The following is a 9,410-nucleotide window of genomic DNA, read 5'->3' as shown; positions in this document are numbered from 1 at the left end:
TGGGGCAGAGGGTCGGAGGCATAACAGTGACAAAACGCGTGGGTCGAGATAAAGGCGGTTTAATAATGAAACAAAAAGCTGCACAAGCAAGCGAAGCAAGCCCAGGAATTCATTCACCACTGCCCACGGGCAAGAGGGGCGTTCGGGCGTCTCCGAGAACGCCGGGCTCCATCACACGTGGTGGATACGTGGGAAGACAAACACCATCATTCTGGGTTTTTGCCAGTGCCGGGGCGTTACCGGGGCTGGCCAGAGGAGCGGGTCACGGTGGCGTAGGTTGAGGTGGTGTTCATCGCCTGCACGAGAGGCTGCAGAAACGCCAGGGTTTATTTTTGTGGGCTGCAAGCCCGGCGCCAGCACCCAGCCCCAGGCTGGAGGAGCATCGGAGGGAGCCAGGCGCTTTGGAAGACCAGGCTGGGTGCACAAAGTAGCAAAAATGGTATCAGATTTGGGGCAATATCGTGTTTCTGGCTGGGTCCTTATTGCTTATTTGGGGGCAGGTCTGCTTGAAAAGCCCCGATATTTTACAGAAGCGTTTAGGCATGAACTAATTTTCCAGGGGAAATGTTTGTGGAAGAAATGGATTAAAAATAAAATAAAATAAAATTGACTTCGTGGAAAATACATCTTGTTGTTGGAGAGGTGCCAGCTATTGGGGGCAGAAAGGGGCATCAGGTGAGGCAGGGGCAGGCAGCCACAGAAAGAAATCTCATTTTCTCCAAGTGAATCCATTGAGTTCCCGGTGGCAGTGGCGCCGTGGGACTCCACCCCACCCAAGCCACCAGCACAGACCCCAGCCAGCACATCCCACCCCTGGGGACCCCGCTCCCCCGTTTGCCACCAAAACTGCGCCACGACTTACCCTGTGACGCCCAATGTAGGCAACGCTGACGTCTGGGGGGGACAAAACCCGCGCCGTTAGCCCTTGCTTCTCATGCTGGGGTGGGACAAGACCCCCACCACCATCGCCCTGCTTTGAACAGCGTATCCTTGGGGGTCAGGGATGAAACACCTGCCCTGCCCCCCCCCGAATTACCCCCCTCCTGGCTGCAGAGCAAGCAGCCGTCCCGCCTGTGCGTGCAGAGCAGGGATGCTGCTGGGTTTTGGCTGCATCTTCCCCCGACCCACAGCATCTTCTCGCTTGCCCAATCCACAAACGTTTGTCTGCCTCTCTGTCCCCGCGTGGGAAACCGAGGTCACCCTGCAAATAGAGCGAGGGCAGGGAGATACCCCGCTCCCGCAAGCCGCAGCACCCCTGTGTCACTGCAGCCTGTGGTTTCAGAGGCAGCGAGATGTTTTTCTCCACCAACACCCAGAAATGCACCCACTTCCTGTGCTGCTGCACCCTGCTTCGGAGCAGAAATTGTCTGGAAATGAGCGGCAGAGTGGGTTAAGCAGCAAGCCTGGGGAGGGGGGGCTGGATTGCAGAGCGGGGGGCTGGGAGTGTGTCGGGCAAGTCCCTGCCAGCAAGTGGGGTTGCTCCCCTCGCTTCTTGTCACCTTTTTTCTGCAGGCAGAAGCTGGGCTGCGCATGCAAGGAAGAAGCAGGGTGCAATGCAGCTGGGGGGATTCTGCCCTGGTTCAACGAGCAGGATTTTTGAGCATCCCACTGGGATTGCACGTGGGGAGGGGGAAGGTCCTTCGTGGGTCCCCCCAGGGTGGGGGAGGTGGTACTCACACTGTATTTCATTGTCGTTGCTTGCTTCAGCCTCGTGGCTGGGAACTCGCTGCTGCCTGGGTGGGAGGAGGGGGAAAAGGTTTCGGACTCTGTGTCCTGCCTGCAATGGGGCCATCTGAGTCATTGCAAGGGATGATGCAATTGCATCGGGGCCACGGCTGGAGTCAGGGTCAGGGCAAGCCCTGCTCTTCCCTGCCTCCATCACGGGCACAGCCCGTGCTGCCCTCGGCCAAGGACCACCCCAGGGTGCCCGGGATGCCCCCGTCTCCATCACCCCAAGCCCCCCAGCCAGGAGGGATTGCTGCTCACCTTCGGCATCTCTCTCTGCAGCCCACTGCAAGGACAAAAGGGAGCGGTGAGGAGGCAGAGCTACCTCACAGCCCACCAAGACGATGGGCTCGACCCCCACACCTCCCTCGCGGAGGGAATTTTCAAGCCCAGCCATGAATACCATTTCCCAGACTGGCTTTTCCCAAGCCGTGGGCAGCCCAGGTGTCCAGGAGCGATGCTGGCTCTGCTCAGGCCACCCAGGAGGCTCCCGTGCCCAAGGGGCTGGGAGCAGCTGCCTGCCAGGGGCAGGGGGGCATTTGGATGTGCCAGCCTGCTTTGGCTTCGATGTCACCCCAGAGGTAAAGACATCTTTATCTCAGCACCTTTGCTCCCCCCAGGGGAAAAAGGCTCAGCTTCCCGCTGAAAGGGGGGCAAGGATCTGGCCATTCTAAACGGGCACGGGTCAGCCAGCAGCAGCCCCGGCTCAGGGTGCAGTTTTAGCTCGAGATTTACCCCCGGTTTCCCCAAATTGCTCACCTCGCTTCAGAATCCAGCAGTTGACGGCAGCCAGGAGGAGGACGGAGGCAGCCGCCAGTCCCAGCCCGATTCCTAAGTCACGGTGGAGCAGGGGATCGGGAGCTTGGGGGAACAGAAAGTGTTGGGGAAGAGGAAGCATCACGCGGAGAGGAAGGAGAGGTCAGGACGTGCCCTTAGAGGCGGCCAGATCCCAGCTGATGAACCTCCTCGTGTGGTGGTGTCACCAGCCCGGCATCCCTCGTCCCTCAGCATCCCTTGTCCCTTGGCATCCCTCCCCCCCCGGCATCCCTCCTCCCCTCATTCCAATGCTGGGAGACACCGAGTGTGCAGGGTGGGGGGGATGACCGACCTGTGGGTGCTCGCTGGGTGCTGGACTCGCTGCCTGGGGGGAGGAAGGGACAGGGTGAGAGTCCAGCTCGCCTGGGAACTGCACAATGAAGCCACTGCGGGGACACAACAAGCACACCTGCCCCACCATCTTTGATGGTCGCGATAAATAAATAACTGCATGGCTGGGGCTGGGGGTTGGCACCAGCAGCAGCAGCGCTGCATGCGTGTTCCTGATGCTGGGGCAGGAGAGGAGCTGGATGCTCGCCCAGCACTGGGTCGAGTTTCTCCGGCAGCAAAGGCTGGGATGAACTGCGCGCAGACCTCCAGCATCCCAAGCACCCGTGGACACGCCATAGGGAATTACCCCCCCCCACCTTCCACTGGCATATCTGGGGTCCCATGGTGATGCCTGCTCATGTCCCAGCACTGTGTCTCACCTGTGACGGCCACGTGCCGGGGGACACTGAGGGCAGAGCTCCTCACCCAGTTCTTCTCATCCTTGTGCTGGTACCCACACGTGTACCACCCCGCACTCTCCAGGGTGACGTTCAGCTCCATGACGTACATCAGCTGCCCCCAGTCAGCTCTCAGGCTGTACTTCTCCATCCCATCCTTGCAGAAGACAACTCGAGTGGCATCAGATTGCTGGTTAACGAAGCACCATAACGAAACCAAATCCCCCTCGTGAGTGCTGGAGGTGCTGAGTGAGAGGACCGGAGCCGGGAGGGTACCTGGAGAGATGGCACAGGGATGCCCCAGCAGCGTTCCTGGAGCCTCCTCCCCAGGCTCCACGCACGGGGGGCAAACCCCCTCTCCCACCCCGTGCCGACCCCCCTTTCCCCATCCCAGCCGCATCACCTGGGATGCTGCAGATGCTCTTGGCGCTCACGCTGGCTCCTGCGGTGTGGGGGAGGAGAGGGGCTGGGTTAGAGGGGCAGTGACCCAGCTCACCCACGCGCCTCTGCAGCCCCTCAGCCCCCTGGCTTCCCACCGCCCCGCACCCCCTGCCTTGTCTTGGCTGCGCTGGCTGGGATCCCTGGCACCCACCGACGCCGATGGATGCTCCCATCCATGGGGAAGCACAGAAAATGTGCTGCGTGCCCATGGCAGCGCGCCGGCTGCAGGACCCAACCCCCTCCCCTTGCCAGAGCACCCCTCCCCCTCACACCCCCTCCCCAGCTTCCCGTGCCCAGCACCCGTCCATGCTGCCCCGCTCCCCAGCCCCCCAACAAAACCCTCCCCAACCCACCCAGCAGCAGCAGCAGCAGCACGGCAGGGCCAGCAGGAGACAGCCCGATGCATCCCCCCAGCCCCAGCATTTCTCGGGGGGCTTCAGGAACCCCCTTTCCTCTGGGCAGCACCCCAAGACCTGCCGGCCCCGTGCCTCGCAGCGCGCTGGGACGGCTCGTGCCGTGTAGCTGTGGCCAGCAGCACCTTGGCCACCAGGAGAGGTGGGGGCCCCACCTCAGCCTCCCTGCAGATGCTACACCCACTGTGGGTGCTTCTCCACCTCATCCCTGCAGATGAGGGTGCAGGGGGTGCTGGTGACCCCGTCACGACATGTACTGGGCTGTATTGCCAGGCTGAGCAGAGGGGAAGTCGAGGGTCCAATGAGGACCCCCCAGGTCATTCTAGAGGGAAGGTCGGGGTGCAGGGATGCCACGAGCCATCAGTTATGGCAGCAGGGCTGCAAAGTGCCAAGGACTGGGCAGGAAAGAGTCTGTTCTCCAAGGGTTTGTCCCCAGGGAACCAAACCCCTCTCCTTTCTCATCATCTCCCCCTCCACAGCTCATTTCTGGACCCAACCCGATGCTCACCATCACCTGGGGAGCTGCCGATGTCCTGGGTGGTCACGCTGGCACCTGCACGGTGGGGCAGGGAGAGTTTTGGATCATCCAGAGATCCAGGTCCAGGTCCCCATCACCCAGTCCGTGCTTGGAGAGAACCTTCCCACCCCTGCCTCTTCATTCTGCATCTCCGCGGTCTCCTTGACGCTCCCCAAGGCTGTTTTGGGTGGGATTGTGTTTCCCAGTGCATGGCCTCGCTCACCCATAGCCCCATATGCCTCCCGTGTCAGGCAGGGCATCTCTTCTGGACCCTTCTCCCTATTCCCCAGGTGTCCTTGCCCTTTTGTCTCCACCTTAACCCATCCCAGAGCTCCGCACCCCAAGGAAAAGACACCCAACTTCCCAAGTGCCACCTCTCCCTGCAGAAACCGCCTTCATGCCCAAGGTGACGCCTGCCATCACCACAAGGAAAGGGATTTTCCTTTCAATTTGGGATGATAAACACTACAAAGCTCGCTCCATCACCCTGCCACACACACCAGAGCGTTTCTCTGGGCGCTCAACAGAGAACAGGAGCGGTAGTTCTACCAAAAAAAAAAGGATACAAAGCAGCCATAGATATTTTTTGATGTATATATAGATATCTTTATCACCCTTCTGTTGCACCACAGGGGATGTGAAGTGACAATTTGGGTTTGCTGCTAAGAAACGTGGAGCTGGTGGGCTCTTCAAGCTGGTTCCCAGCCCCAAACCAGGACAGATGCGTAAGGGGGTTACGCACAGCTTCTCTGCGTAAAAAAATGAAAAATGAAGGTTAGACAAGCCCTTGCATAGATCTTCCATCAGCTTCCCATCAGAGGACCATGGATCCCACCGGGAAGGATGAGCTCGCCTCAGCCACTGCTCCTCGCTGCAGTCGCTGGGTTCTGGGTGACCTCACTCTAAAAAAAAAAAGCTCTGCACACTCAGAAACCGACCGCACGAGCCTTTGGTCAGAGCGCTGACGAGCGTGGCCGGGCCTCTCATAATTATATTTAGAAATGAGATTTCCTCTCTTGTTCCCCAGCATCCACCTACCAGCACCCCCAGAAAGACGCCTGTCCCCACCATGCTTTGCTGGGCTTGAAGCAAAACTGGAAACAGCAGCAGCAGCTGCAAATCTGCAAGCCAAGGGGCCAAAAATACCCCAAATGTGGGGGAGGGCAGAGGGCTGGGAGCTGAAGGAGCTCTCTGCACGGCTGTCACCCCAGCTTCTATGCTGGAGGGTGAAGCAGACGAGCTGCATCTTCCCAACCGGCTGAGGAAGGTGTTAATTGGGGTGCCAGCACCCTAATTAATGCACCCCAATTTACGCACCGTGGTCACCAAGCCACTGCGGATACCCTGCCTGGATGAGATGCAGGTGGAGGTGGCTGCATCCCTCATGCGTCCCATCCCCTCTGGCTTCCCAGCTGGCGAGGGATGATGCTCCAGCAGGATTCAACCTGCTTGGAGACCTCCCTGGCCTACACCAGATCCCCTGGGATGTTTGCTGGAGCTTTCCATGCAATAGCTCTCCTAGGATTGATGTTCCTTGGCGAGCTACACCTGTGGAAGAGGTTTCCCCTCGCTCTTCTCCCTCCCCAGCCCGTTTCGGTGCCGAGGCATCACCTCCAGCTTTGCTTCCCAGCCTCCGATCACCAGGTTGGCTCCCAGCCTTCCTTCCCGACCGCGCAGCCTTGCTGCCTCGTGCCTCTTTGCTTGGCATCACCCCAAGCCCGTTTTGGGTGAGTTTGTTGTTCCAGGTGCTGAACTTCTCCTAAAAATCTCAAGGACTGATCCAAAGCTGATGACGAGAGCACCATCAGCCAAGGCCACCTGCTCAAGTTGGAAGATCAAGCATTATTCCAGACTCTTTTTGTTTTTATTATTTATTTTTTATTTTTCTCCCTGCTACTTAGACTCCTTCAACCCAGGAGCCCTGCTCCGTCTTTTCCACCCATGCCCTAAGCATTCGCACACCTCTGGCACCAGCACGGTGACCATGCAGCCCACCCTTCAAACATTCCTCCTGGATGTCTCCATCCAACCCCCACCCCTGCCCTTCTCCAGACTCACAGAGCATCCACAAGAGGATGCTGAGGAGCTCAGGATGGGAGCTTTGACCCCAACCCCCAATAATAAAATTTTCCCAAAGCAGCTTCATCCTCGGGCACAAATCCTGCATGCCTGATGCTAACCGTGCATCCCCCTGCCAGGCAGGGAAAGGACCGACGGGGTCAACAGGACCCTCTGGAGAGAAGGATGGAGCCAGGGAACAAACTGCAGTTCAGCTGCCTGCACCCCATCAGGTTCCACCTTCCCAGCTCAGCCCCGAGCTGCAACCACCCGCCAAACCTCCCAGCACCCCCCTCCCAGCACCACAACAGCACAGGGGCTTTGAGGTCGCATGGTTAAACCTTCTCCAGCCCCAGGACGTCGGCGGTACGTGACTCCGCAGCAAACCTCAGCTTGCTCTCAGGCAGTTTCGAGAAGGCAAACAAGCCCTGGCCCTTCTTTCATGAGTTTTATCGGGTTGTAACAAGAAAAAAAAAGAGCTGTGGTAGGAAATAAATCATCCCTTGTAACTGCTCCGCTCCCCCTTGGACCAGTTTGGATGCACCTTGGGAAAATGAGCATTAAAACGGCTTATTGGTGCTGGCATTTTTCCTTCGAGCTGCCACGCTTTCCAAACACGCCGGACATTTCCGCACCAGCTGTGCTCTGGGATGAACTGTGGCTGTTTTCTGCTGTTTAAAGCTTTTGGTTTCCCTTTTCTCCCCACCTCTCCAAAGCTTCTTCAAGGCTAGAGAAGACGCAGACCACTGGAGATCCTTGCTGGACCTCTGGGACCTCACTCCACTTTCTCCCCAACATCGAGACTAAGCCCTCCCCAAGTCCCCTTGCAGATGGGTGAGCAGATGGATGGAGGGGAAGGTGTTTTTTGGGGGGTACCTGTCACAAGTGGGGTCCCACAGGGCGTGATACGGGGCCCAGCGCTGGTTAGAATCCTCCTAAGTGATCTGGGTGATGGGATCAAGTACGCCGGGATGAAATTTACCAACAGGGAGCAGGGAAGAAGACACTTCGGGAGAGCCACCCTGTGGGAAGACCTGGACAGGCTGCAAGGGTGGGCTAAGAAAAACTTTCTGAAGTTCAACCAAGACAAATGTAAGGTCTTACACTTGGGAAAAAATCCCGGTGCGCAGGACAGGCTGGGATCTACCTGGCTTGTGGGGGGCAGCTCTGTGGAAAGGGATCTGGGGGTCCTGGTGGGACAACAAGCTCGATAGGAGGGAAGAACGTGCCGCTGAGGCAAAGAAAGCCAACGGGGTGCATCAAGGGCATCATTAACAGAGATAAAAATGTCATTATCCTACTCTACTCACCGCCTGTCAGGCCACCCCTGGAATACCGCATCCAGTTTTGGTCCTCACCATACAAAAAGGATATGGACAGGCTGGAGGGTCCGGAGAAGGGTCCTCAAGGTGATCAAAAGGAGCCCAGCACGTGAGGAAAGGGGGAGAGAACTGGATTTATTCAGCCCTCAGAAAATTAAGGCTTCGGGGAGACCTGCTCGTTGTGTTCCAGTCCTTGAGGTGTGGCTACAATAAGACAGAGACTCCCATTTTACCAGGAGTTTCGTGGAAAAGACGACGGTGAGTGGGTACCGAGTTACTCCTGGGGAGATTCCAACTGGAGACGAGGAAAATATTTCACTTTAAGAGCAATCAGCCATTGGAATAAGCTCCCCAGGGAAGTGGTGAATTCCCCAGCGCTGAATACCTGGGATCTGGCTGGGCAGGGTGCTGGGGGTTTGAACTAGAGGATCTTTACGGTCCCTTCCAACCCAAAACCATTCTACAATTCCAGGATCTTGTCTACAACAGGCTTTTACCAAGAAAGCTTGGACCAGATGATCCTTGAGGATCCTTCTATGACTCTGTAATCCCTGGGCCATTTCAGGGGGAGGCAGACAGGTGACAAACCCTCCCCACCTGGAAAGCTGAGGTACCTCTAGGTGCCTTTGTGATGCTGCAACACCTTCCTCCCCCCCTTAGTCCAAGCCAGGGCAGGCAGGTGCACAAGCTTGAGGTCTGGTTTTGAAATCCAGGCTGGGAGACCCCAAGCGCACGGACAAGACGCATGCGAGCGCACCACCCCACTTCCAGTCGAAATAGCGGCTTTGGAGGGGGAAGGGGGTCCCTGTCTCACTGGCACCCACAGCCACCCCGCAATAGAGGCCACCAGCCAGCGGACCCACCCCACCGTCCAACCTGACGGGGGCCAGCGCATCATCCAGCCTCGCCTCCCTCCTGATTCGCAAGCCCAAGGCATCTAAGGCAGGGCCAGGCGTTCTGGGCGAGCCAAGAAAGGACTCGCAGCAGCCCCGGAGGGCGGCAGGGGGAAGCCCAAAGGGATTTTGGCAGCAGCATCGAAGGGCTGGCAGTTGCGGCTGCCCTGGCGTCCCCCAGCACCTTCCTCTTGTGTTTCACGGGCTGGATGTGTGCCTCTAGGGCCAAAGAGCCCTTGGGTGGCCACGGAGACATAGGTGGCCTCCTGGCACACCGAGCGTTGAGCCTCCCGTCTCTGCCAGCTCACCTGGAAGCAGGGATACCTCGCCTGGAGCTCGTCAGTGAACTTTCATTCCTGACCAGGATATCAGCGCATTCAGTTGCTCCGGGATAACGGCACTTTAGGGGATGTCGTGCCTTTCCCTCTGCCGGCAACGCACGTGGTACCCAGCGCTCCACCGACTTCGGGCTGAGCGCCACCGCCAGTGCTGGGCAA

General features: G+C 58.3%; 2 long non-coding RNA genes across 2 annotated transcripts; both read right to left on the bottom strand.

The window, feature by feature from the left end:
* Window positions 1–38: 38 nt before the first annotated feature.
* LOC119148440 lies at window positions 39–2,013 on the bottom strand. The gene is made up of 4 exons (XR_005104381.1): window positions 1,987–2,013; window positions 1,678–1,733; window positions 863–894; window positions 39–308 (listed from the first exon to the last, which is right to left on the bottom strand). It is a non-coding gene; the product is annotated as an uncharacterized LOC119148440 (long non-coding RNA).
* Window positions 2,014–5,220: 3,207 nt separating this feature from the next.
* Window positions 5,221–9,255, bottom strand: LOC119148442. Its single transcript, XR_005104383.1, has 2 exons — window positions 6,252–9,255; window positions 5,221–5,389 (listed from the first exon to the last, which is right to left on the bottom strand). It is a non-coding gene; the product is annotated as an uncharacterized LOC119148442 (long non-coding RNA).
* Window positions 9,256–9,410: the final 155 nt, after the last annotated feature.

This window comes from Falco rusticolus, chromosome 5 (assembly GCF_015220075.1).
Source record: "Falco rusticolus isolate bFalRus1 chromosome 5, bFalRus1.pri, whole genome shotgun sequence".
Lineage (NCBI taxonomy): Eukaryota > Metazoa > Chordata > Aves > Falconiformes > Falconidae > Falco > Falco rusticolus.
The sequence above is the reverse complement of the archived record's forward strand: the minus strand, read 5'-3'. Positions and strand labels throughout refer to the sequence as shown.